This window comes from Astyanax mexicanus, chromosome 25, assembly GCF_023375975.1.
Source record: "Astyanax mexicanus isolate ESR-SI-001 chromosome 25, AstMex3_surface, whole genome shotgun sequence".
Classification (NCBI taxonomy): domain Eukaryota; kingdom Metazoa; phylum Chordata; class Actinopteri; order Characiformes; family Acestrorhamphidae; genus Astyanax; species Astyanax mexicanus.
In genome coordinates this window covers 9,785,216-9,812,329 of record NC_064432.1, presented here as the reverse complement: position 1 = coordinate 9,812,329, position 27,114 = coordinate 9,785,216, and the positions used below count along the sequence as shown (strand labels likewise).

Here is a 27,114-nt window from a genome sequence, read left to right as displayed (position 1 = left end):
CACCTAGCAACCAACTAGCAACACCTTAGCAACCACCCCGGATACCATAGCAACACCTTAGCAACCGCCTAGCAACACCCTAGCAACCACCTAGCAACCACCTAGCAACACCTTAGCAACCACCCCGGATACCATAGCAACACCTTAGCAACCGCCTAGCAACACCCTAGCAACCACCTAGCAACCACCTAGCAACACCTTAGCAACCACCCCGGATACCATAGCAACACCTTAGCAACCGCCTAGCAACACCTTAGCAACCACCTAGCAACCACCTAGCAACCACCTAGCAACACCTTAGCAACCACCCCAAATACCATAGCAACACCTTAGCAACCGCCTAGCAACACCTTAGCAACCACCTAGCAACACCTTCGCAACCACCTAGTAACCACCTAGCAACACCTTAGCAACCACCCCAGATACCATAGCAACACCTTAGCAACCGCCTAGCAACAGCTTAGCAACCACCTAGCAACATCTTAGCAACCACCCCGGATACCATAGCAACACCTTAGCAACACCTTAGCAGATACCAGCCAGCACTGCAATCACACTCGCAGTTTCTGCAGGAACTGCAATCTAGTTATTATTATTATTATTATTATTATTATTATTATTCCACCTGTTTTTTGTCCGGTTAACTAGTGCCGCAGTTTTCGAAATATCGACTTCGTTCAAAAGAGAAAACGTGCGTCCATATCGGGAATGGTGGGCTTGTATACAGCTTTCCGATCGGACTTACGTTTTTCGTAAAAACTTCGTAAGTACGCGTTTTTTTGCCCATTGACAATGAATGGGCAGAACTTTGCACGCCCGTGGACGTCGCAATTTTTGAAATACGAAGATGAAACCAATTGAGGACCTGTAGAACTTATTGAGCTCTTTCCGAAAATATGCGTTACGAAAAGTTACGACGTACGGATTTCGTACGAATGTCGTACGAAGTGGCCCCATTGGAATGAATGGGGCCAATCGGAGGACGGCAGCTAGATCGAAGGACAGGTAGCTAGAACTCCAGTACTGTGAGTGTATGGAGCAGCTATGAGATAAAACAGCGTTAGGTCAAAAGTTTGGACACCCCGGCCCCCCAGTACTGTGTGTAATGGAGCCATGGGTCAAAAGTTTGGACACCCCGGCCCCCCAGTACTGTGTGTAATGGAGCCACGGGTCAAAAGTTTGGACACCCCCGAACGGCCAGAGCAACCTAGCGTGCATAGCTGATTGATGTATTTGCACGTTGCGTAGCAACGTGCAAACACCATTTAATCTAATTTATGCATATAAATCACCTAGCAACCACCTAGCAACACCTTAGCAACCATCCCGGATACCATAGCAACACCTTAGCAACCGCCTAGCAACACCCTAGCAACCACCTAGCAACCACCTAGCAACACCTTAGCAACCACCCCGGATACCATAGCAACACCTTAGCAACCGCCTAGCAACACCTTAGCAACCACCTAGCAACCACCTAGCAACACCTTAGCAACCACCCCGGATACCATAGCAACACCTTAGCAACCGCCTAGCAACACCTTAGCCACCACCTAGCAACCACCTAGCAACACCTTAGCAACCACCCCGGATACCATAGCAACACCTTAGCAACCGCCTAGCAACACCCTAACAACCACCTAGCAACACCTTAGCAACCACCCCGGATACCATAGCAACACCTTAGCAACCGCCTAGCAACCACCTAGCAACCACTTAGCAACACCTTAGCAACCACCCCGGATACCATAGCAACACCTTAGCAACCGCCTAGCAACCACCTAGCAACCACCTAGCAACACCTTAGCAACCACCCCGGATACCTTAGCAACACCTTAGCAACCGCCTAGCAACCACCTAGCAACCACCTAGCAACACCTTAGCAACCACCTAGCAACACCTTAGCAACCTCCCCGGATACCATAGCAACACCTTAGCAACCGCCTAGCAACACCTTAGCAACCGCATAGCAACCACTTAGCAACACCTTAGCAACCACCCCGGATACCATAGCAACACCTTAGCAACCGCCTAGCAACCACCTAGCAACCACCTAGCAACACCTTAGCAACCACCTAGCAACACCTTAGCAACCTCCCCGGATACCATAGCAACACCTTAGCAACCGCCTAGCAACACCCTAGCAACAACCTAGCAACCACCTAGCAACACCTTAGCAACCACCCCGGATACCATAGCAACACCTTAGCGACCGCCTAGCAACAGCTTAGCAACCACCTAGCAACACCTTAGCAACCACCCCGGATACCATAGCAACACCTTAGCAACCGCCTAGCAACACCCTAGCAACCACCTAGCAACCACCTAGCAACACCTTAGCAACCACCCCGGATACCATAGCAACACCTTAGCAACCGCCTAGCAACACCCTAGCAACCACCTAGCAACACCTTAGCAACCACCCCGGATACCATAGCAACACCTTAGCAACCGCCTAGCAACACCCTAGCAACCACCTAGCAACACCTTAGCAACCACCCTGGATACCATAGCAACACCTTAGCAACCGCCTAGCAACACCTTAGCAACCACCTAGCAACCACTTAGCAACACCTTAGCAACCACCCCGGATACCATAGCAACACCTTAGCAACCGCCTAGCAACCACCTAGCAACCACCTAGCAACACCTTAGCAACCACCCCGGATACCTTAGCAACACCTTAGCAACCGCCTAGCAACCACCTAGCAACCACCTAGCAACACCTTAGCAACCACCCCAGATACCATAGCAACACCTTAGCAACCGCCTAGCAATACCTTAGCAACCACCTAGCAACCACCTAGCAACATCTTAGCAACCATCCCGGATACCATAGCAACACCTTAGCAACCACCTAGCAACACCTTAGCAACCACCTAGCAACACCTTAGCAACAACATAGCAGATACCAGCCAGCACTGCAATCACACTCGCAGTTTCTGTAGGAACTGCAATCTAGTTGCTGTTTGCTGTTGTTTTTTTCTATTTTAAAAACACTCATACAGCGAGGAACAGCAGGAGAAGCTCCTCAGATAAAGTGCTGTTCTCATTTTTCTCCAGTCAGGACGGAGTGTTTGAGCTACCATTGCTTCAGTGTAGTGCAATTCTCTCATATTGGCCACTGGATATTCAGCATGGCATCTCATGGGAAAGAACTCTCTGAGGATGTAAAAAAAAAGCATCCTATGTAGAGGTGAGATTTGAAAACAAGCCTACCTGTGCCTTTTTTTTTCTTTCTCTCTCTCTCTCTCTCTTTATCCCTCTCATTTTCTTCCCCTCTTACTTCAGTGTTGGCTGGGTGTAAAATAAACGATTACCGTTTTGACCTCCCAGTAGGCCATCGCTTATCCTCCGACCGCCGCAGATCACATTTGACGCCCAACAGCCGCCCAGGCAATATCACCGCGGATCATTCCGGCAAATCATTAGACATCTGACCCGTCTGACAAACCGCCACCCGAGCACTTTAATCGTCTTTAACGGCACCGAGGGGAGACGTTAATGCTGTTGTCATGACAATGAAGTGAGATCATCAAGTCATATTCCTTTTTTTTTGCCGTGCAATTACGAAGATGGAGGAGATAAAAGACAGAGATAGGGCCACTTTAGATTAGTCTGGAAAAGACAAACTAAACACTGCAACACCTTCAATCTGTCTTCATTCATCATTAACCCTTTCAGACCTTCATTAAGGCCTTTCGGCCTTTTGTTCTTTCATTTGTGTCGATAACACTGAGTGCGGTGTGTCCACAGATTTAACACAACCCAAGCTGCACTAAGCACACACTCCTAATCCCTACAACCTCAATAAACACTCCTTACACACTGGGGGAATAGATATCATGAGATATATGAGATATTAGTCCATGCAAAACCTAAATAAACACTTATATACAGTAGAACAAGAAATATTAGTTCATAAACACCCTCAATAAACACTTCTACACAGTAGAATAGGAGATATTAGTCTTTAAACAAACTCAATAAACACTTCTATACACTAGAATAGGAGATATTAGTCCTTAAACAACCTCAGTAAACAATTTAATACAGTAGAACAAGAAATATTAGTCCATAAACACCCTCAATAAACACTTCTATACAGTAGAATAAGAGATATTAGTCTATGAACAACCTCAAGAAACACTTCTATAGAGTAGAATAGGAGATATTAGTATTTAAACAACCTCAATAAACACTTCTATACACTAGAATAGGAGATATTAGTCAATAAACAACCTCAATAAACACTTCTATACACTAGTTTCTGTAAAGCTGCTTTGTGCCAACACCTGTTGTAAAAAGCGCTATACAAATAAATTTGATTTGATTTGATTAGAATAGCAGATATTAGTCCCCGATCAACCTCAATAAACATTTCTGTACACTTAGTCTATAAACGTCCTCAATAAACACTCATTAAACACTTTTATACTTGGTTGAGGGAAACAAATGTTGCACTTTTATAAAGACAGTTTCTGTGTGTTTGATACTTATTTCATTATTTATTATTTAATGGGAGAATACCTGCATCTCTCTCTCTCTCTCTCTCTCTCTCTCTCTCTCGTTCTCGCTCAGAATTAAGTACAGAAGCTTCTGAATCTTGATTTTATCTCACCTTTGGGAAAGCTAGTCTGATTGAGATAATAAAACCCAGTTCTTCAAGTGTTCCTTGCAGAACTGGCTGATTAGATCCTGACTTAGACAGATTCTACCTGTGTAATTGTATTGAACGGAGGGAGTGTGGTTAGCTGACTACGCCACACATGATGAAATTCAGCAGTGCATCCTGTCTGATAGTGTCTCAAAGATTTTTTTTCTTCTCTATTTTTCTTCTCGGACACAGAAAACTAGCGCTTAATCAGCCAATACAGATGCAGTACAATATCAGTCAGGACCAGATCCAGAGGGGACAAAGAAACATATCAGACAAACAGAACCAAAACTGGTCAGAAAATACAGAACTGCAACCAAATGGGACAATACAGAACCCAAATTAAATTAGACAATACAGAACTGAAACCAGGTCAGACAATACAGACCTGAAACCAGATCAGACAATACAGAACTGAAACAGATCAGACAATACAGACCTGAAACCAGATCAGACAATACAGACCTGAAATTAGACAAGACAATCCAGAACTGAAACCAGATCAGACAATACAGAAATGAAACCAGATCAGACAATACAGAACTGAAACCAGATCAGACAATACAGACCTGAAACCAGATCAGACAAAACAGAACTGAAACCAGATCAGACAATACAGAACTGAAACCAGATCAGACAATACAGAACTGAAACCAGATCAGACAATACAGAACTGAAACAGATCAGACAATACGGAACTGAAACCAGATCAGACAATACAGAACTGAAACCAGATCAGACAATACAGACCTGAAATTAGACAAGACAATCCAGAACTGAAACCAGATCAGACAATACAGAACTGAAATCAGATTAGACAATACAGAACTAAAGCCATATTAAACAATACAGAACCAAAATAAGATCAGATAATACAGAACTGAAATTAGATCAGACAATACAGAACTGAAACCAGATCAGACAATACAAAACTGAAACCAGATCAGACAATAAAGAACTGAAACTAGATCAGACAATACAGACCTCAAACCAGATCAGACAATACAGAACTGAAACCAGATCAGACAATCCAGACATGAAACCAGATCAGACAATACAAAACCAAAACCAGATCAGGTAATACAGAACTGAAACTAGATCGGACAATACTAACCTGAAACCAGATAAGACAATACAGACCTGAAACCAGATCAGACAATACAGATCTGAAATTAGACAAGACAATCCAGAACTGTAACCAGATCAGACAACCCACATCAAATCAGACAATACAGAGGCAGAACAATACCAGATCCAGATGTGACAATGAGGACACAGAACAAGATCAGACAATTTACACGACACAGAACCAGATCAGACAATATAGACGACAAAGAACCAGATCAGATTCAATACACAACCACAAAAAAAAACCTTCAGTTCTTCAAATCGTCATGAGACAATACAAAACTAAAACAGATCAGAAAATTTAGATGAAATAGAACCAGATCAGGCACATGTAGACTAAACAGAACCAGATCAGATTTAATACAGACTCACAAACAGAACCATCAGTTCTTCAAATTGTCAGAAAACCCATAACTTAAACAGATCAGACAATACAGACCTGAAACCAAATCAGACAATTTACACAACATAGAACCAGATCAGACAATTTACACAACACAGAACCAGATCAGACAATTTACACAACACAGAACCAGATCAGACAATTTACACAACACAGAACCAGATTAGATTTAATACAGAAGCACAAACAAAAGCATCATTTCTTCAACTAAAACAGAACCAAAACAAGATCAGACAATTTAGACAAAACAGAACCAGATTAGACAATACAAAAGTAGATCCAGGTCACTCCACATCAGATTTAATACAGAAAAACAAACAAAACCATCAGTTCTTCAACTGAAACCAGATCAGACCATTTAAACAACACAAATCCAGATCAGTCTGTTTACACAACACAGAACCAGATCAGACAATTTAGATGGAACAGAACCAGAACAGACCATTTACACTATACAGAACCACAAACAAAAACATCAGTTCTTTAAACTGTCATGAGAAAATACAAAACTAAAACAGATCAGACAATACAGAACGAATTGAAACCAGATAAAACAATACAGACCTGAAACCAGATCAGACAATTTCTTCAACTAATACAGACCTGAAACCAGATCAGACAATTTACACTACAAAGAACCAGATCAGACAATTTACACTACACAAACCCAGATCAGACAATTTACACTACAAAGAACCAGATCAGACAATTCACACAACACAGAACCAGATCAGATTTTATACAGAAGCAGATCCAGGTCACACAATAGCGAGGCAGGCCAGCAACCTCTGAGCTGCTGATTAGAGACAAAGACAGGAGAAGAAAGAGAGATAAAAGGAAAAGGGAGAGACGGAGGGATAATGAATACAGACAAGAATAAGTGTGAGAGAGAGAGAGAGAGAGAGAGAGAGAGAGAGAGAGAGAGAGAGAGAGAGCGGGGGCGAGAGATTAAGACGTACAATACGAGCTGTGGTGTGAGAGAGAGAGAGAGAGAGAGCTCTGAGACTGGTGGAAATAGGTCTGTCTCAAAGACACACTCTTGGCACTGAATGCACTGTTCTCTTGGAAGCCATGGATTTTTCCTGGCTTATCTGCACTCGCCCTCTGCTTCGATATGTGTGTGTGTGTGTGTGTGTGTGTGTGTGTGTGTGTGTGTGTGTGTGTGTGTGCGCGATTGTATTTACAGTGTCTCCATCTTTCTATGTTCTCAGTGAAACCAGCTTAGGGCAATATCCTGGCCCAGTGATTTACAGTAATATGCAACTTTCCTCCTCCTCCACCCCCCACCCCCACTCCCACCCTCCCAACAGCCCCTCGCAGCACTCGTCCTTTCTCCCCTCCATCTTTCATAACATCCACCAAAGCAGAACATCCCTCTCTGAAACAGTGACACCAAATGAACTTTGATATTTTGAACACGCGCCCAGATACGTTTATATAGGCCTCAATAAAGGACAGTCCCAGTGGGCCAGTCCACAATCAAATCTGGATTTCATCTCGTCCTGTTGTGTCTTGAGATATATCTGTTTTACCTGGTGCTCAATCTGGAAACAATAAAGGAAAAAATAATGAAAGCACTTCAGTTTCTGAATCAGTTTCTCTGATTTTGCTATTTCTAGCTACAAGGGTTGGACAATGAAACTGAAACACCTGTCATTTTAGTGTGGGAGGTTTCATGGCTAAATTGGAGCAGCCTGGTGTCCAATCTTCATTAATTGCACATTATTGCACCAGTAAGAGCAGAGTGTGAAGGTTCAGTTAGCAGGGTAAAAGCATAGTTTTATTGCTCAAAATATTGCAGCAATGCACACAACCTTATGGGTGACATACCAAAGTTCAAAAGAAGAAGAGGATAAATTGTTGTCTGTGACCAAGACAGCAAGTCTTTGTGATGTATCAGGAGCGACAGTATCCAAGGTAATGTTAGCATACCACCAAGAAGGACCAACCACATCCAACAGGATTAACTGTGGATGCTGTAAGAGGAAGCTGTCTGAAAGGGATGTTATGTTTTTCGGATTGTATCCGAAAAACATAAAACCACGGCTGATCAAATCACGGCAGAATTCAATGTGCACCTCAACTCTCCTGTTTCCACCAGAACTGTCCGTCGAGACAATAAATTATTGTGGTCTAAAGCCAGGTGTTTAAGTTTCATTGTCCAATCCCTGTATATGCTTGAGTAAAATAAACACTGTTGTTTTATTCTATAAACTACGGACAGCATTTCTCCCAAAATATGGTCAAAATAATGAAAAAGATACAGGGCTTTCAGACTTCAAATAATGCAAAGAAAACAAGTATATATTTATTGAGAAACAATAATGCTAATGTTTGAAGAGTTCAGAAATCAATATTTGGTCACAATTTTAATGCACCTTGTCATGTTCTCCTCCACAAGTCTTTCACACTGCTTTTGGGCGACCTTCCATTTCACTCCTGGCACAAAAAATTCAAGCAGTTCAGCTTGGTTTGATGGCTTGCCACCTCAACTTATATCTTACGTGATTACATTCAGAGGTTTTTCAATGGGGCTCAGGTCTGGAGATTGACCAATTGACCAACTTATTTGAATGTAGCTAGCTACATTCAAATAAGCTAAGCTAAGGAAACAAAAAGCTAAGCTAAGGAAACAAAACTGTAATACAACAAAAAAAGACTTTCTTTTAAAATCAAACGAGCGCCGGATGTTAATCTACACAGATTTCTCTCCTGAAAACTGTTTATTTGAGTGAGTAAAGCGCTTCCGTTTATTTACAGTAAGCTTAGACTCCCGAATTTCTCCAGCACTAAGGCTGGAGCATTAGCATTAGGGGCTAACCGCTAGCGGTTATTGGTTAATGCTGCCCAACAGAGCTACACTGGGGTACCTTGAGTGTTCCAGAAAGCGTGGTTAGCGGGTAATGCTAATGCTGCTCCAACAGTGCTAGCTGGGGTTAGGAGCAGGCTACAGGCTGATAATACTCACCTCTGAATGGGGAAATTGTGGTTAGCAGCTAACGCTAATGCTACTCCAGTGTCGGTGCTGAAGAACTAAACTGCTGAATAAACTCCTGAATATCGCTGTACTTCAGTGGAGCAATTTTGTTGCTCCTTAATTTCTTTAAAATTCCTTAAAATTCTTATATAAGGAGCACCAGATTCATAATTTTGGGGAAAACTTTTTTTAAGGTAGCCTTATAGTGCAAAAATTACGGTACACCATAGCTGTGCTGGTTACAGATGTAATTTGTTCCCTTTGAACTCGTCCGTAAAAAATATTGATTGTTAAATGTGTGAATCTGACACCAATAAATTCATAATTCCTGGTATTTGCTCATTTAGAAATATTTTATCCGCTTTAGAAACAGTAACAGATGCAGTAAAGTATCGTCGAGAATTGTTTTGCAAGATATTAAGTATCACAGAATCAGAGTATCGCGATATCATCCGTATCATGGGTACTGTGTATGATTTTGAATAGGGATTTTCCACTAACAGGAAAATATACAGTAGTCTAGGCCTAAGACTAGGCCTAACCCCTGTCTGGTAAACTGACCCACAGTGCCTTAGGGGTTGCCTCGTAGCTGAGGAAGGTTTTGGCAGTGTGATATGACTTTGATTCAGGGCTGTGTTGTTCCGTGTGGTCAGTTTGAACACGACTGCTTGGACATGAGGAGCTGCTGACACGCTGACTGCCCGCGAGCGCTGCTATATCAGCACAGCCTTCTTTAAAAAGATACCAAGAGAGAGAGTCAACATTATAAATGACATGCAGAGAAGCGAGCCGCTGTTGAAACGTTCCCAGGGCTGAAAGAACAGACACAGATTTTAATTATAGAATTAAAGGTATACAGTTGCAAGAAAAAGTATGTAAACCCTTTGGGATTACTTAGATTTCTGCATAAATTGGTCATTAAATGTGATCAGATCTTCATCTAAGTCACAACAATAGACAAACACAGTCTGCTTAAATTAATACCATACAAAAAATAATATGTTTGCATGGTTTTATTGAACACAACAACATGTTAACATTCACAGTGTAAGGGGGAAAAAGTATGAGAACCCCTAGGCTAATGACTTTGTAACGGAGAGGAGGAGGCCGGATGCAAATGCAAGTTAGTTTTATTTTCCATTTAAACAAGAAAATAAGCAAAAGAGCAAAACCCTATGAAATAGTATAAAGAAAAGGTAACTAAAACAAAACACTATGAACTATGAGGATATGAGAAAAAGACTTAAACAAACAAACAAAATAATCAAACAAATAAATAAACTAAAGAAAACAAACCAGAACACTGCAGACAAAAAGGCTCAAAGGCGCAAAAACACAACTAAACAAGATTCTGACAGAGAAACAGGACTAGATCAAACAAAGCACGACACAGAACAAGGAGCACATGGGGTATTATATACAGGCAAACATAAGGGACACCTGTGGGAGCTAACAAGGGGGCGGGGTTACAAATGAGACAAGAGGTTACAGCACTAATGGCTAGGGCATGGCTAGGGCAGGGCTAGGGCGGAGACAAGGACAAAATCACAACAATAGCACATGGCTGGGACACATGACAGGAAAACAGAGGGGCAGGAGCACAATAGACCAGGAGAGGGAGACACAACGAGACAGACACGGGCTAAACTGTGACATTACCCCCCCTCAACGGCGCCACTACCAGAGGCGCCGAGAGAGAGGGAACAGAAAAACAAGACAAGGCTAGACAAGACCAGAGAAAGAACACAGGGGCAGGAACTGAGACAGGAGACTAGACAGGAGAAACATACTGGGACTGGAATGGAGACTGGGGAGGCGGAAAAAACAGAGACTGGACAGGGGACGAGAACTGAGACTGGACAGAGGGCTGTACATTGGGCAGGGATGCAGAAAGGGCAGGGGACATGAACAAAGACTGGACAGGGGACGGAGACTGGACGAAAGACTGGACAGGGGACGGAGACTGGACGAAAGACTGGACAGGGGACGGAGACTGGACGAAAGACTGGACAGGGGACGGAGACTGGACAGGGGGCTGGACGTTAGACTGGGACAGAGACTGGACTGTGGAGGAGAACATAGACTGGGCTAGGGGCTTAGACTGGACAGAGGACTTGGGCTGGACAAACTGGGTCTGGACAAGACAGGGCGATGGAACCGGGACAAATACACTTACTGGGACTGACACAAATACGGTGACAGGGATGGGAACAGAAAAACCACCGGGGACAGGAATGGGAACAAACACAGACACTGGGACCAGGACAGGGAGAGACATGGGAACAAACAAAACTTGGGGATGCCCAGGACTGGCTAAAGTCTGTGGGGTAGTTAGAGGGGCCAGCCTGGGCACAGTTCTTGGGCAGAGGTCCGGGGGCCTTGGGGCGGGCCTAGGAGCCCGTGACCTGGGAGCAGGCCTGGGGATAGGCCGGGGGGCATACAAAGTTCTGGGAGTGGGCACAGGGTCAGAGGCGGCCGGAGCCGCGGGCACAGGGTCAGAGGCGGCCGGAGCCGCGGGCACAGGGTCAGAGGCGGCCGGAGCCGCGGGCACAGGGTCAGAGGCGGCCGGAGCCGCGGGCACAGGGTCAGAGGCGGCCGGAGCCGCGGGCACAGGGTCAGAGGCGGCCGGAGCCGCGGGCACAGGGTCAGAGGCGGCCGGAGCCGCGGGCACAGGGTCAGAGGCGGCCGGAGCCGCGGGCACAGGGTCAGAGGCGGCCGGAGCCGCGGGCACAGGGTCAGAGGCGGCCGGAGCCGCGGGCACAGGGTCAGGAGCAGTGGGTACCACGTGGGCGGCAGGCACTGCTGGTGCTGGAGCTGAGGCCGGAGCAGTGGGAGCTGCTGGAGCTGGAGCTGAGGCTGGAGCAGCGGGAGCTGCTGGCGCTGGAGCTGAGGCCGGAGCAGCGGGAGCTGCTGGCGCTGGAGCTGAGGCCGGAGCAGCGGGAGCTGCTGGAGCTGGAGCTGAGGCCGGAGCAGCGGGAGCTGCTGGAGCTGGAGCTGAAGCAGCGGGAGCTGCTGGCGCTGGAGCTGAAGCAGCGGGAGCTGCTGGCGCTGGAGCTGAAGCAGCGGGAGCTGCTGGCGCTGGAGCTGAAGCAGCGGGAGCTGCTGGCGCTGGAGCTGAAGCAGCGGGAGCTGCTGGCGCTGGAGCTGAAGCAGCGGGAGCTGCTGGTGCTGGAGCTGAAGCAGCGGGAGCTGCTGGTGCTGGAGCTGGGGCAGCGGGAGCTGCTGGAGCTGGAGCTGGGGCAGCAGGTGCTGGAGCTGGAGCTGGGGCAGCAGGTGCTGGAGCTGGAGCTGAGGCAGCAGGTGCTGGAGCTGAGGCTGAGGCAGCAGGTGCTGGAGCTGAGGCTGAGGCAGCAGGTGCTGGAGCTGAGGCTGAGGCAGCAGGTGCTGGAGCTGAGGCTGGAGCTGGAGCTGAGGCTGGAGCAGCAGAAGCTGCTGGAGCTTGAGCTGGAGCTGAGGCTGGAGCAGCGGAAGCTGCTGGTGCTTGAGCTGGAGCTGAGGCTGGAGCAGCGGAAGCTGCTGGTGCTTGAGCTGGAGCTGAGGCTGGAGCAGCGGAAGCTGCTGGTGCTTGAGCTGGAGCTGAGGCTGGAGCAGCGGAAGTTGCTGGTGCTTGAGCTGGAGCTGAGGCTGGAGCAGCGGAAGCTGCTGGTGCTTGAGCTGGAGCTGAGGCTGGAGCAGTGGGTGCTGCTGGTGCTTGAGCTAAGGCTGAGGCTGGAGCAGTGGGTGCTGCTGGTGCTTGAGCTGGAGCTGAGGCTGGAGCAGTGGGTGCTGCTGGTGCTTGAGTAGGAGCTGAGGCTGGAGCAGCGGAAGCTGCTGGTGCTTGAGCTGGAGCTGAGGCTGGAGCAGTGGGTGCTGCTGGTGCTTGAGCTGGAGCTGAGGCTGGGGCAGCGGATGCTGGATGTTTAGAAAACCTTAATTTCAGCAGTTCAAAAAAACCTTCCACAGTCTTTGCCTTTTCAGGTCTGCTTTCTAAAATAATGTCTCCCCATTGTAATGCTTTATCCCTCAACAAAGTTTTTATAAAAAGTACCTTTATAATGTCTGGAGGGATAGGGCATGTCATATGTTCCAGGTAAATGGAGCATTGCATAATGAAACCCTCACAGGTGCCATGTTCCCCATCATACTCACAGGGGATTGGCATCAAGGAGGGTAACAAAAACGGTTGACCAGCTCGTAGCTTGGAGATTAGGCTGTCCAAAAATTCCTGTTGCTCCTGCATAGCTAAAAACCGACTTGCTGCATCCTCGGTTGGTCGTGCTTTATGTAACGGAGAGGAGGAGGCCGGATGCAAATGCAAGTTAGTTTTATTTTCCATTTAAACAAGAAAATAAACAAAAGAGCAAAACCCTATGAAATAGTATAAAGAAAAGGTAACTAAAACAAAACACTATGAACTATGAGGATATGAGAAAAAGACTTAAACAAACAAACAAAATAATCAAACAAATAAATAAACTAAAGAAAACAAACCAGAACACTGCAGACAAAAAGGCTCAAAGGCGCAAAAACACAACTAAACAAGATTCTGACAGAGAAACAGGACTAGATCAAACAAAGCACGACACAGAACAAGGAGCACATGGGGTATTATATACAGGCAAACATAAGGGACACCTGTGGGAGCTAACAAGGGGGCGGGGTTACAAATGAGACAAGAGGTTACAGCACTAATGGCTAGGGCAGGGCTAGGGCGGAGACAAGGACAAAAACACAACAATAGCACATGGCTGGGACACATGACAGGAAAACAGAGGGGCAGGAGCACAATAGACCAGGAGAGGGAGACACAACGAGACAGACACGGGCTAAACTGTGACAGACTTTTCTAAGAGCTAATTGGAGTCAGGATGTGATGAGATTGGATAATAACACACCAGTTTTGACTTTGCTGTTCTTAACAAGCATTGCTTGATGTGAATCATGCCTCGAACAAAAGATCAAGCTCTCAGAAGACCTACTTTTAAGAATTGTTGACTTGCATGAAGCCGGAAAGGGTTACAAAAGTATCTCTAAAAGCCTTGATGTTCACGTGTCCACGGTAAGACAGACGGTCTACAAATTAGGAGAAAGTTCAGCACTGTTGCTGCTACTCTCCCTAGGCGTGGTAAAGTCCTGTAAAGGTGACTGTAAGAGCACAGCGCAGAATGATCAATGAGGTGAGGAAGAATCCTCAGAGGAAGAGTGTCAGCTGAAGACTTGCAGAAATCTCTGGCACATGCTAACATTTTCGTAGACAAATCTACAATAAGGAAAACGTTAAACAAGAATGGAGTTCATGAGAGGACACTACGGCGGAAGCCACTGCTGTCCAAAAAAAACATTGCTGCACGTTTGAAGTTTGCAAAAAAACACCTGTTTGTTCCACAGCAGTACGGGATAAATATACTGTGGACAGAGAAAACCAAAAATGAGTTGTTTGATAAGAACACACAACAGCACACCATCATCAAAACCTCATCCCAACTGTGAAACATGGTGAAGGGGGCATCATGGTTTGTGGCTGCTTTGCTTTTTTCCACCCTGCACTCTGAATACATGTTACCATGTTGTGTTTAAAAAACCATGCAAACATATATTTTTTGTGTGGTATTAGTTTAAGCAGACTGTGTTTGTCTATGTGTTTGTCTACTGTGTTTGTTGTGACTTAGATGAAGATCAGAACACATTTAATGGCCAATTTATTAGGAAATCCAAGTAATCCGAAAGGGTTCACATTCCTTTTTTGCAACTGTATTATATGACACAATATGATGAAAACCTTAAAAAAAGGGTTAATTTGGTCTTGTCTTGTATTTTATCTTGATATGTTTAAGACAAATTGCGATATACATACGATATGATACAATATGATGAAAACCTAAATAAAAAAAATATATGTATTGTCTATTTTTATCCTGATATGCTTAAAACAGTATGATTAAAAAAAAAAACTTTTAAAAAGTAAAATATATTCTTGTCCTATTCTAATGCCCTAAAAGTTTATCTGTCAAGTTTCCTGCTATTTAAAAGCTATTTCTTGCTACATAAAAGTAGCGTATTTTCCTATATTATACCTACATATGCATATAAGTTGCATGGTTTGGTCCAGGAGTGACAATAACATAATTTATCTCACTTACGTCTCAGACAATAAATCACCCACAAAAAATGGTTACTGATTCAGGCCTAGTAAACACATACAGTGTTAAATAATTAACTACAGAGTTCAATAAACTCTTACACTGATCATGCTGCACACTGCAGGTATGTAAAAAGAGTTTGTAGGACTTTTTTTTAAGTCTAACTATAGTTTAAACTGCAAAAACCCATGTAGGGTTGTTCACACCAAACAGACACACATTGCCAGCTATGGTCAGCAACCTTCCTGAAGCTCAGTGATTACCTGTTCAGCTGAAAAACAGCCAGCCACACTATTACCATGTTCAAAACCAGTAAAATCAAAATGTCCCCCTGTTCTGATGATTGATATACAGTAACTGCAAGATTTTACGCATTACATTGCATCCACAAATTCCGCAATGGCAAGGCACGATGAGTTTTAATCTACAGGTGATCAGGAAATATATGGGCCATTCCACCGAATAAGTGACAACTGCTTGTTGTAACTCTTTTAAATGTTATTAAATCTAATTTTTAAATCTTTTCTAATAAAACATATATTTAACTATTCAAAACAAGTACTGGCCAAACTAATTTTTATAAGATTTCTAAACTTAAGATGGTTACAATAACAAACAAAATCACTCCTGTTACTGAAACTCACTCCTGTTACTGGAACTCACTCCTGTTACTTTTTATATTTTGAGTAACAGGACTGAGTTTTTAGCATAGAATAAGCAAAAACATGAAAAATGACTAAATGGCGGCTATCCTAATTATTAAAAGTTATTACCAAAAATAAACAAATAATATCTAAGAATTAATTTAGATTACAGGGAACTTAATTTTGGTCTTCCCAGGATCTTCGGAAGAAGCAGCTGATGTCACTTCCTGTTGTAGATGTGACTTATAGAATGTTCCAGATGTTTCAGATGAGGTAATGTGTTACGGTAACAGGACTGAGTTAAAAAACCTAGGGACACAAATAAAGTGTGTGTTTTAACTTAAATATTATGTATTTATTATGAAAAAATATATATTTTCCTAAAGCATAGTTGGGATTTGGAGTAACACAACAATGCAAAAAAAATGACATATTACAATTTGAATAGTCATATTTCATGGTAAAGTTTATAGTAAGAGAGTGGGGACAGGTAGCAAATGCTATTTTTTCAGTGTTCTAAGTAGTTTTTATTATTAGGTCAATGTACAAGACGCTATGCTTAATAATAAAATGTATTTTAAAGTTATTTTGTGCGCAAATTTATATGTGTAATTTTCCTGGGGACAGAAATGGCGCCCATTTGGTGGAATGACCCATTTATATTTCAGCATCCAAAATGCCATGTGATGGTTGGTTAACTACCCAGCTATGTTAAGCAACCTTACTGAAGCTCAGTGATTACCTGTTCAGCATAAAAACAGCCAGTTCAAAACCAGAGAAATCACATTTTCCCCCATTGTGATGATTGATGTACAGTAACTGCAAGATTTTTCTCATTCGCACATATTAGATAACTGCACTGGTGAGTAGGTGGTCCCCATTCACAGTGAAGATAACAGGATCCAAACATCCAGAGCGTTTAATCCCCCTAAACAGTGCTACATAAAAGTGTGCAAAATCAGCAGTGTAAACACTTTAAAACACATCATAGAGCTCCAATCCATCAGAAGAGAAACAAACACCATGTGAACATTAACCAAGCGCGTAATTCTCCTCCAGAAATGTGCTGTAAAACCTGTCAAGGTGAGCGTTCATCAAGAGGGCAAAGTACGAACGACGTTTCCTTCTCCATAACCTCATTACCTCATTTCTTCTCCCACACATATCAACACATTTCTCCTACTCGAAAAACAGTACAAAATAGCAGCTTCAATTTTCTCCTCCTTAAAAACACAAATAATTTTTTTTTCCTGTCAGTTTAGTTTGGGCTTTAAAAAAGCTTCTAATAGGTCTGTAAACATCTCCAAAATAAGGCGAATTTTCCAGATTTTTTTTTGTCCTCTGAGGTTTTCACCTCAGAAACTGGTGCGAAAGAAGTTTGTACAGTTTTGTTAGCTAAAAGAGCATCAAAACTAAGTGACAGAGCTCTAAAAAGTCAATAAACATCTCCAAAATGAACTGAATACTATGAAACCATGAGTTGACTTAACGTTAGCATCTTATTTTCCAAGCATTTTCTATTCCTTAAACATATGAAGAGGTTTTCTTATCAAAAAGTGGTGTGGTACGATATAGTTTGCTAAAATAGCATCAAAACTGAGTGATAGATCTCTAAAAGGTTCAAACTTAAACTCAAAAACACGTTTCCTCTCAGAAAGTGCTGCAAAGTCATTAAATCAGATTAATTTGAGCCTTAAAACTGTCGTAACATTCTGAAAGGTCCATAAACATCTTCAAATTGGCCCAAAAGGTGTTTGTTCAGGTATGTACGCTGAAAAGTGTCAAAAAATAGTGATTGAGCTCTAAAAGGTCCATAAACATCTACAAAATTAAGTGAACACTATGAATCCATGAGCTGACTCAACGTTAGCATTTTATGTTCCAAAACATTTCCCATCCTCAAACATATAAAGAGTTCTTTTTTTACCTTAGAAAGTGGCGCAAAAAACATTTGTTCAGTTTTGTTTGCTAAAAAGTATCAAATCTGAGTGATAGAGCTCTAAAAGGTCTATAAACATCTCCAAAAACTCAAAGAGATTCAATGTTTTTTCCAAAAAAATGCTAATGTTCCTCTCTGAAACTGTTGCAAAGTTGTTTAATCGGTTAGTTTGAACTTTAAAACTGTCATAAGGCTCTAAAAGGTCCATAAACATCTTTAAAATTAAGTGAATACTATGAATCCATGAGCTGACTCAATGTAAGCCTCTTACAAAAAGGTGTTTGTTCATGTTTGTTTGCTTAAAAAAGTGTCAAAAATGAGTGATTAAGCTCTAAATGGTCTATAAACATCTCCAAAAACTCAAAGAGACTCAATGTTTTTCCAAAAAAATGCCAATTTTCCTCTCAGAAACTGTTGCAAAGTTGGTTAATCGGTTAGTTTGAGCTTTAAAACTGTCATAAGGCTCTAAAAGGTCCATAAACATCTCCAAAATAAAGTGAATACTATGAATCCATGAGCTGACTCAACGTTAGCATCTTATTCTCCAAACATTTTCTCATCCTCAAACATATGAAAAGGTTTTCTTCTCAGAAAGTGGCTTAAAATGTGTTTGTTCAGTATTGTTTGCTAAAAAAAAGTATCAAAACGCACTGATTGAGCTCTAAAAGGTCTATAAACATCTCCAAAAACTCAAAGAGACTCAAAGATTTTCCATACATACAAATACTTTCCATACATTTTCTCCATCTCAAACATATTAAGAGTTTTGTTTTACCTCAGAATGTGGCGCAAAAGGCGTTTGTTTAGTTTTATTTGCCAAAAAAGTATCAAAACTGAGTGATAGAACTCTAAAAGGTCCAAAAACATCTCAAAAAACTCACAGAGATTAAAAATTATCTCTCTCTTATATTTCAGACATTTTCTCTTCCTTAAAAACACAAATACTATTTTTCCTCTCAGAAAGTGTTCCAAATGTGTTTATTCAGTTTAGTTTGAGCTTTAAAATTGTCAAGGCTCTAAAAGGGCCATAAACATCTCCAAAATTAAGTAAATACTATGAATCCATGAGTCAATGTTAGCATCTTACAAAAATGTGTTTGTTCAGGTTTGTTTGCTTAAAAAAGTGTCTAAAATTAGTCATTGAGCTCTAAAAGGTCCAAAAACATCTCAAAAAACTCAAATACTATGAATCTAGGAGCTGACTTAACATTAGCGTCTTATTATTCAAACATTTTCTTCTCAGAAAGTGGCGCAAAAGGCATTTGTTCAGTTTTGTTTGCTGAAAAAGTATCAAAAACTGAGTGATAGAGCTCTAAAAGGTCTATAAACATCTCTAAAAATCAAAGAGACTCAATGTTTTTCCAAAAAATTGCAAATTTTCCTCTCAGAAACTGTTGCAAAGTTGGTTAATCGGTTAGTTTGAGCTTTAAAACTGTCATAAGGCTCTAAAAGGTCCATAAACATCTTTAAAATGAAGTGAATACTATGAATCCATGAGCTGACTCAACATAAGCCTCTTACAAAAGGGTGTTTGTTCATGTTTGTTTGCTTAAAAAAGTGTCAAAAATTAGTGATTAAGCTCTAAAAGATCTATAAACATCTCCAAGAACTCAAACAGACTCAATGTTATTCCAAAAAAAGGTCCATAAACATCTTTAAAAATGAAGTGAATACTATGAATGCATGAGCTGACTCAATGTTAGCATCTTATTTTCCAAACATTTTCTCATCCTCAAACATATGAAGAGTTTTTTTTTACCTCAAAAACTGGTGCGAAAGAAATTTGTATAGTTTTGTTAGCTAAAAAAAATATCAAAACTTAGTGATAGAGCTCTGAAAGTTCCAAAAACATCTCCAAAAACTCAAAGAGACTCAAAATAGTACGGTGATAGTGGGATTCTGCTATCATTTCTGCAAATCCACATCCGAACCTGAGCATCCATATATCCATGAGCTAAACTGTTGATAAGGCACAGTTTACTCTGATATATATGCCACATAATGTACTGCTAAGAACCCTGTTTTTTTAATCACAGCTTGATGCATGTTCTCCTCCACCAGTCTTACACACTGCTTTTGGATAACTTTATGCCTTTACTCCTGGTGCAAAAATTCAAGCAGTTCAGCTTGGTTTGATGGCTCGTGATCATCCATCTTCCTCTTGATTATATTCCAGAGGTTTTAATTTGGTAAAATCAAAGAAATTCATCATTTTTAAGTAATCTCATTCTGAGGTATATATATATGCAAAAATTCAAGTCATTTACTTTTTAAGTTCAAGTACAAGTTCAGCACAGCTGTTAACCGAAAGCCATTCCAGGTGACTCTACCTTATAAAGCTGACTGAGAAACTGCCAATGCAAGGCTGTTCTGATCTTATAACATAGTTGAGCAAATTTCTACAAAGAGTTTCTACACTGAGAGCAAGAGAAAGGAAAGAAGAGAGAGTAATATAGGTACAGGGGTTGGACAATGAAACTGAAACACCTGGTTTTAGACCACAATAATTTATTGTCCCGATGGACAGTTCTGGTGGAAACAAAAGAGTTGAGGTGCACATTGAATTCTGCCGTGATTTAGGCAGCCGTGGTTTTATGTTTTTTGCGTCCACAGTTAATCCCGTTGTATGTGGTCGGCCCTTCTTGGTGGTATGCTGACATTACCCTGGATACCGTGGCTCTTGATACATCACAAAGACTTGCTGTCTTGGTCACAGATGCGCCAGCAAGACGTGCACCGACAAGTTGTCCTCCTTTGAACTCTGATATGTCACCCATAATGTTGTGTGTATTGCAGTATTTTGAGCAAAACTGTGCTCTTACCCTGCTAATTGAACCTTCACACTCACACGCTCTTACTGGTGCAATGTGCAATTAATGAAGATTGGCCACCAGGCTGCTGGTGCCATGAAACCTCCCACACTAAAATGACAGGTGTTTCAGTTTCATTGTCCAACCCCTGTGTATATATATTCCCCCAAATTTCATAAGTGTTTTAAGTACTAGGTAGTCAATATGTTTATATCTAATTTAATAGTTTGCAGGCAACTATATATATATATATATATATATATATATATATATATATATATATATATATATATTAGGGGTGTCACGATTCTCTAAATCCTCGATTCGATTTCATTTTCGATTTGAGGGTCACGATTCGATTCGATTCTCGATTTTCTTGTTTTTTTTTCTTGTTATTATTTTATGCCTCATAAAATTTAAATAATATATTTATTATTATTATTATTATAAATATTATAAATATTATTATTATTATTTATTAAGATATATATGGTAATGCCATCTAGTGACTTATTTTGGTAGCAACAGTGTGCACTATTAAAACAAGCAGTTTATCAGAGCTGTGTGTGGATGGCTGGTGAAACTGCTCACTTACATGAAGCTGCAGTTCTTCATCTAACCACTAGTCGGAGCTGCAGCAGCAGCACAAGCCCAGCCACGGGCTACAGAGCTCAGCCAGTCCGTTTTTACTGTTTCTGTAAACAAATAAAGGTTTTAACCCCACTAACCGGATAATACAGCTCACTACAGTTCATCTTTCAGCCCAAGCAGCTAACAGCAGCAGGTTAGAACAGCCGACACGGAGTCACTGCTCGGATTACATTATAAACAGGTCAGTTAGCGCGCTGCTAACCTCAGGATGTTTATAACTACGGAGTTTAGTGGACACACCACGGCCGCCAGGTAAGTCTTTTAAAGGCTACTGAAGACTATTAAAGGCTATTAGAGGTTATTGAAAGCATTATTGGGGGGCAGAAATCAGTACAGGCTGGTTAGATAAGTGATGTGGTGAAACTGTGACTAGCGCTGTCACAGTGATGTTTATTAACGTCATTAAAACAGATTTTGTCAGGTATTGTCTTATAAATATTTACACATAACTTATATCTCTCCTGAAAAGCTTTTATTTTAGTCAGAAACACGCTTGTGTTTACTTTATCTGAGAGAAAGATGTTTTTTTAATTCAATGGAAAGCAACAGGTGTAGTCAATTATAAGTTTAAGATTTTTAATCCACCTCACTGTGATCTATAGTCAGTGTTCTCAAGTCACACTGACACACGCATTTCAGCGAGTTCACACGCTCTCACCTGCGCGCACCCACCCCTCCGTTAGATACAGATACAAAACCTGCGCGCCCAACCCCCGCCCCCCCTCCCCCGTTGGACAGATAAAAAACAGTGATCACACTCCCGCCGACACTCAAAACTTGAGAGCCCTGTCTATATTTCTATAAATCCGTTTTCAGTTTCTCCTCCGTGGTTGAAAGGCAGCTGTCTCTCACACAGCAGAACTGAGGGCGGGGCTGCGCTATTAAATGAATAGGATGCGCTGTGTTGGTGCCGCGCCATTTGCGTAGCGCGCTGCGCTATTTGCGTAGCGCGCGCGGGAGGGATCGTCGATCCTCTTTTTGACTTCGATACTCGAGACCATGACCTCATTTCGATTCGATTTCGATAAAATATCGAGATCGTGACACCCCTAATATATATATATATATATATATATATATATATAGAGAGAGAGAGTTAAATTAGATATAAACATATTGACTACCTAGTACTTAAAACACTTATGGAATTTGGGGGAAATGACCAAAACACTATATTTCATTCACATTTTCAAAATTAAACACGGTTTCATTGTTAAGTTTTCTCAATGTTCTTAGAACGTTTTTATTGAACGTTTTTGAACATTCTGGTAAAGTTGCTGCTACACTTAGTATCTGGTACTCATTATATAGTATCTGGTGCACACTACTTAGTATGTGGTGCTCACCACTTAGTATCTAGGTCTCAGCACTTAGCATCTGGTGCTCACCACTTAGTATGTTTATGCTCACCACCTAGTATCTGGTTCTTACCACTTAGTATATGGTGTTCAGCACTTAGCATCTGGTGCTCACCACTTAATATGTGGTGCTCACCACTTACTATGTACCACTTTTTAACGTAAAACTGCCACTTTAAAACGACGCAAAAGAAAAAAAGACTCATGAAAAAGAGACTAATCTGATTTATTATTTTTAATTGATCGTAACCAATTATATTTTAAGTTTGAGCCTAAACTTTGAACCTTATCGTATTTTCATTAACATTCACTTCATTCAGTGAGGGTTTATTCAATCTTTTAGAGCTAATTTACTGTGTTTAATCTAAAAACAATAACGATAAACACTTTAATTAACGATCTAAATTATCTTTCCTAATTTCCAGCGGTCTTACGGAATTACGGAACTCTCCGTTCCACCTTAAACGGAGCTGCAGTTAGCAGTGCAGCAGCGATAGAGACTGCCGTTAACCGCCGCTCAATTTAAGGTGGAATGGAGAGTTCGAGCTTGTCGCGGCAAAATAACAGCGTAGTTTAAGATTAGAGGCGGTTTAAAGAGTTTTAAGAGTAAAAACTCGTTTTATAAATCGTTTTCAGACCCGGTTCTCAACTCGGTTAGTGTTTTTAGCCGTTAGAGAGAGTGATAAACGCGGACTTACCTGCAGACAGACCAGCCGCTCAGATGCTCTCGCGCTCTCTCTCTCTATGCGCGCGCTCCCGTGTGTGTGTGCGTGTGTTCGTCCCGCGCTGAACTGACAGCTATCAACGCGCCTCGAGCTGCTCACGCGGCGTCACGCTCAATAATCACCGCGCGCGAGAGCGATAGAGCTCTGCATGAGAGTGTGTGTTGTGTGAGAGAGCGTGTGTTGTGTGTGAGTGTGTGTGTGCGCGTTGTGATTGTGTGTATGAGTGTGTGTTTAATTGTTTTGTGCTGTGTGTCAATGTGTGTTGTGAGTGCTGTGTGTGTGTTGAGTTCGTGTGTGTCTGTGCTCTTTGTGTGTTGTATGTGTGTGAGTGTGTTGTATTTGTGTATGATTGTGTGTGTGCTCTTTATGTTTGTTTGTGTATGTGTAAAAGTGTGTGTTGTAAGTGTGTGTGAGAGTTGTGTGTGTGTGTGTGTGTGTGCGCCGTGTGTATGTGTGAGAGAGAGACTGAGTATGTGTTGTGTGTGTGTGTTGTGAGGGTATGTATGTTGTATTAGTGTTGTGTGAGTATGTGTTCAGCTGTGTGTGAGAGTGAGTGAGTGTGTGTGTGTATGAGTGTGTGTGTGTGTGTGTGTGTGTGTTGCTTGTTGTGACATTTGGCTGGTCCCTCATGAGACATAGAGTTGTGTGTGTGTGTGTGTGTGTGTGTGTGTGTGTGGAGATTCCATTTGCACACTGGCATTTATGTGTTTTTCTATATTTCATGCATGTGCGAGTGCGTGCGTGTGTGTGTGCGAGTGCATGCGTGTGTGTGTGTGTGTGTGTGTGTGTGTGTGCTAGTGTGTGTGTGTGTGTGTGTGTGTGTGTGTGCTAGTGTGTGTGTGTGTTATTGCCTGAGGGCAGTAGAGCTTGAAGGTTGTTGTGAACTGGTGGGTGGAACTTACTTTTCCTTTAACTTTTATTTTACACATTAAAAGTCAGTGTAGTGCTACAGTATAACAGTGTAAATTTGTTGTGCCCTCAAAATAACTCAATATACAGCCCTTAAGATCTGAAAAACAAATTACATCAAAAGTGAGCAAACCCTTCCCTACGTCAAAATCTCCAAACTCAGCCCAAAGTCTTCCTTTACTCTCTTGAGTATGGAATTCACTAGAGCTTCACTGATGCTACAGGAATCCTCTTTCTCTCCTTCATGACGACATAAAAGAGCTGGGAGATATTAGAGACCTCGTGCTTCTCCTCCTTCTGTTTGAGGACGCCCCACAGATGCTCAATTTTGTGTACATGTTGGAATTCAAAGTGTCATATCTTCAGGGTTGTCGCATGAAATTATATAATACAATATTTTATTCATATATATATATATATATATATATATATATATATATATATAGGTGTCCCTAGATCTAGGCCATACCCCTTTTCGACCAAGAGAACTTCAAAATTCCTACAGGAACCTTGGTTCTTTTCAGGGAATCAACCCACATTTACACCAGTTTTACTGTATTTGAACCCATAAAACAAGAGCTATCGGTTTGCACTGAAGAACCTACAAAAATTTCAGGTTCCAGAACCTATTTTTGCTGGTGAAAATGCGCCAAGCGGTTCAAAATTTGGTTCGCCGATCCGAAAACAAGGGCTATCAGGGGACAGGAAGCTAAAGAGGTCTGCCAAAGTCGTTTCCCAGCTAAAAGAAAACGTTAGAAAAATGTTTAGAAAAGATTCCTGGAAAGTTAGCCTGTAATGTTGCAGAAATAATGTTCTAGGATTACTGATGGATTGCATCACAACATTATTAGAACATTTCTCACAATGTTTCCTACAAGATGAATTCTAACATTAAAAGTATTTTAACGTTAAAAGTAATGTTCCCAAAACGAGAAAAGAAAACAAAGTCATTTTGCAACGATGTTACCAGAACATTTATAAAACCGTTATGTAAAAACGTTCTAAGAACATTCAGGAAACTTGGCAGATTAAACATCTAAGAACGTTAACTGTAACGTACTAATCAACTGTTTACATGGACAATTGCAGCCAGACACCACCCGTCACAATCATTATCAACCAGTGTCCCATTTCTTTGAAAGGGTAAAAACGACTCTAAAAATACTCTAAACTGAAGGTTTCTGCTTATTCTGGCTGCTGCGCTTGGACAGATCTCCACACACAGACTCTCAGCGTAAACCGCAAGCTGATTGGCTCTTTTTCTGCAAGTACAGGACTTCACCTGTACACAGACGCCATGTTGAGTATTATTAAAAATGACCAATTCTGCAAAGAAGAGGTCTGTTATCCTGAAAAAGCTTGAGTTCGAGTTAATGTATAGTATCTGTGGCCAATAAAGTAAACAGAATTTCACGTTAGCATGTTGTTGTAGCATGATGGCGTTAACCAACAAAGTTCAGGTGGTCCGCCTAGCTAGCTAACAGCTCAAATAATCTCTGCCTCGATATCTCAGACACAAATATCATGTGGGTTGCCAGAATGGAAGCACTCGAAGGTTCAAATGAACTAAAAAATGCCTGTTTACCTGCAAAAGTGTTCTGTACCTGACAAACCAGGGTGTGGAAATGGGTTCCTACAGAATATATGATCCTTACTGGTCCTTTAAATAAGACACAAAGTAGTAATATATCTAATACAATGGAGAGGACTGAGGGCAGCACACAGATTGGTTATCAGCAGGCCTGGCTGAACTCCATGACAGATGGATTTGCGCTTGCGAAAGAGAGTCTGTTCTTAGTGCACTTTTCCCCAGACGTTATGTCTGGCCTGAAACGCTGCATCAATCCCGAAGATTAACGGCCTCGGCACGCTTCAACAACATCATCAACAACACATGAAATAGTCAAAACACATGAAAAATAAACACTCTCTTTTCTTTTTCACATTTTTTTTTTCCTGGTGCCTACACTGCAACCAGTGAAACCTTTTAAAAGTGAAGCAATCACTTTTTAAAAATTATATTTATAAGTATTTACACTTATAATCAAAAAGTTAAATAGTTGCAAAAACAAAAGGTGCCCAGAAGTGTTGGATTACGATGCTAATCAGAAGGAAGATAAAATTTACCAGGAATGGTTAATTGCCCACTGCACTTGGGTTGTCCAGCCTCATTCCCAAGTCATATCCTGAGGTAACACCTTACGAACAATTTACACACAACTGTAAATGGATATAGAGGCCTAAAGAAGGCCTTCCCTTTAGGACTGTGAAGCTGTGCGACACCCCCGTTGTCAGTGTCTATAATAACCGTGGTTTATGTGGCTTTATGCCACTTTTCAATACCAGGATTAGGAGGATTACTTTGAAAATGTATTTCTGCACAGATTACAGATTACCTGTAAAATTGAAAAATCTATACTTAATCCGATGGATTACAATGTTAAAGTAAGTTAAAGGCAATTGCATTATGTTGACTTTATCTTCACATACTGTGGAAACTGTTGAAGGACTAGAGGATGACCAACACAAACTGTGCATCAACAGATTCAGAGCTTCTATCTCTATTTCTGACTTCTTTTGTATCAAAATATAAGATGAACTAGCTACTGTAGGTAGAAGTGTCTATTAGAGTGGAGGACAGTGAGTGTTTAAAAACTCCAGCAGCACTGCTGCATCTGGTCCACTCATACCTGCACTACAGCACTTTTAGTCCTTTAACTTTTTTGCTTCAGATAAATGTAAGTAACTTCAACTCGGTTTCAAGACTCAAATGTTACATAAGTGTAACATAAAT

At 41.7% G+C, this 27,114-nt stretch overlaps 1 protein-coding gene across 1 annotated transcript in view; it reads right to left on the bottom strand.

Moving 5' to 3' along the window:
* npy1r (neuropeptide Y receptor Y1) overlaps window positions 1-23,829 on the bottom strand; it is a 78,462-nt gene extending 54,633 nt beyond the window's left edge. Inside the window, exon 1 of the mRNA XM_022663124.2 lies at window positions 23,385-23,829. The gene's annotated coding sequence lies outside the window, so the exon portion shown is untranslated. The remainder of the gene's footprint in view (window positions 1-23,384) is intronic.
* Between the last annotated feature and the right edge of the window lie 3,285 nt (window positions 23,830-27,114).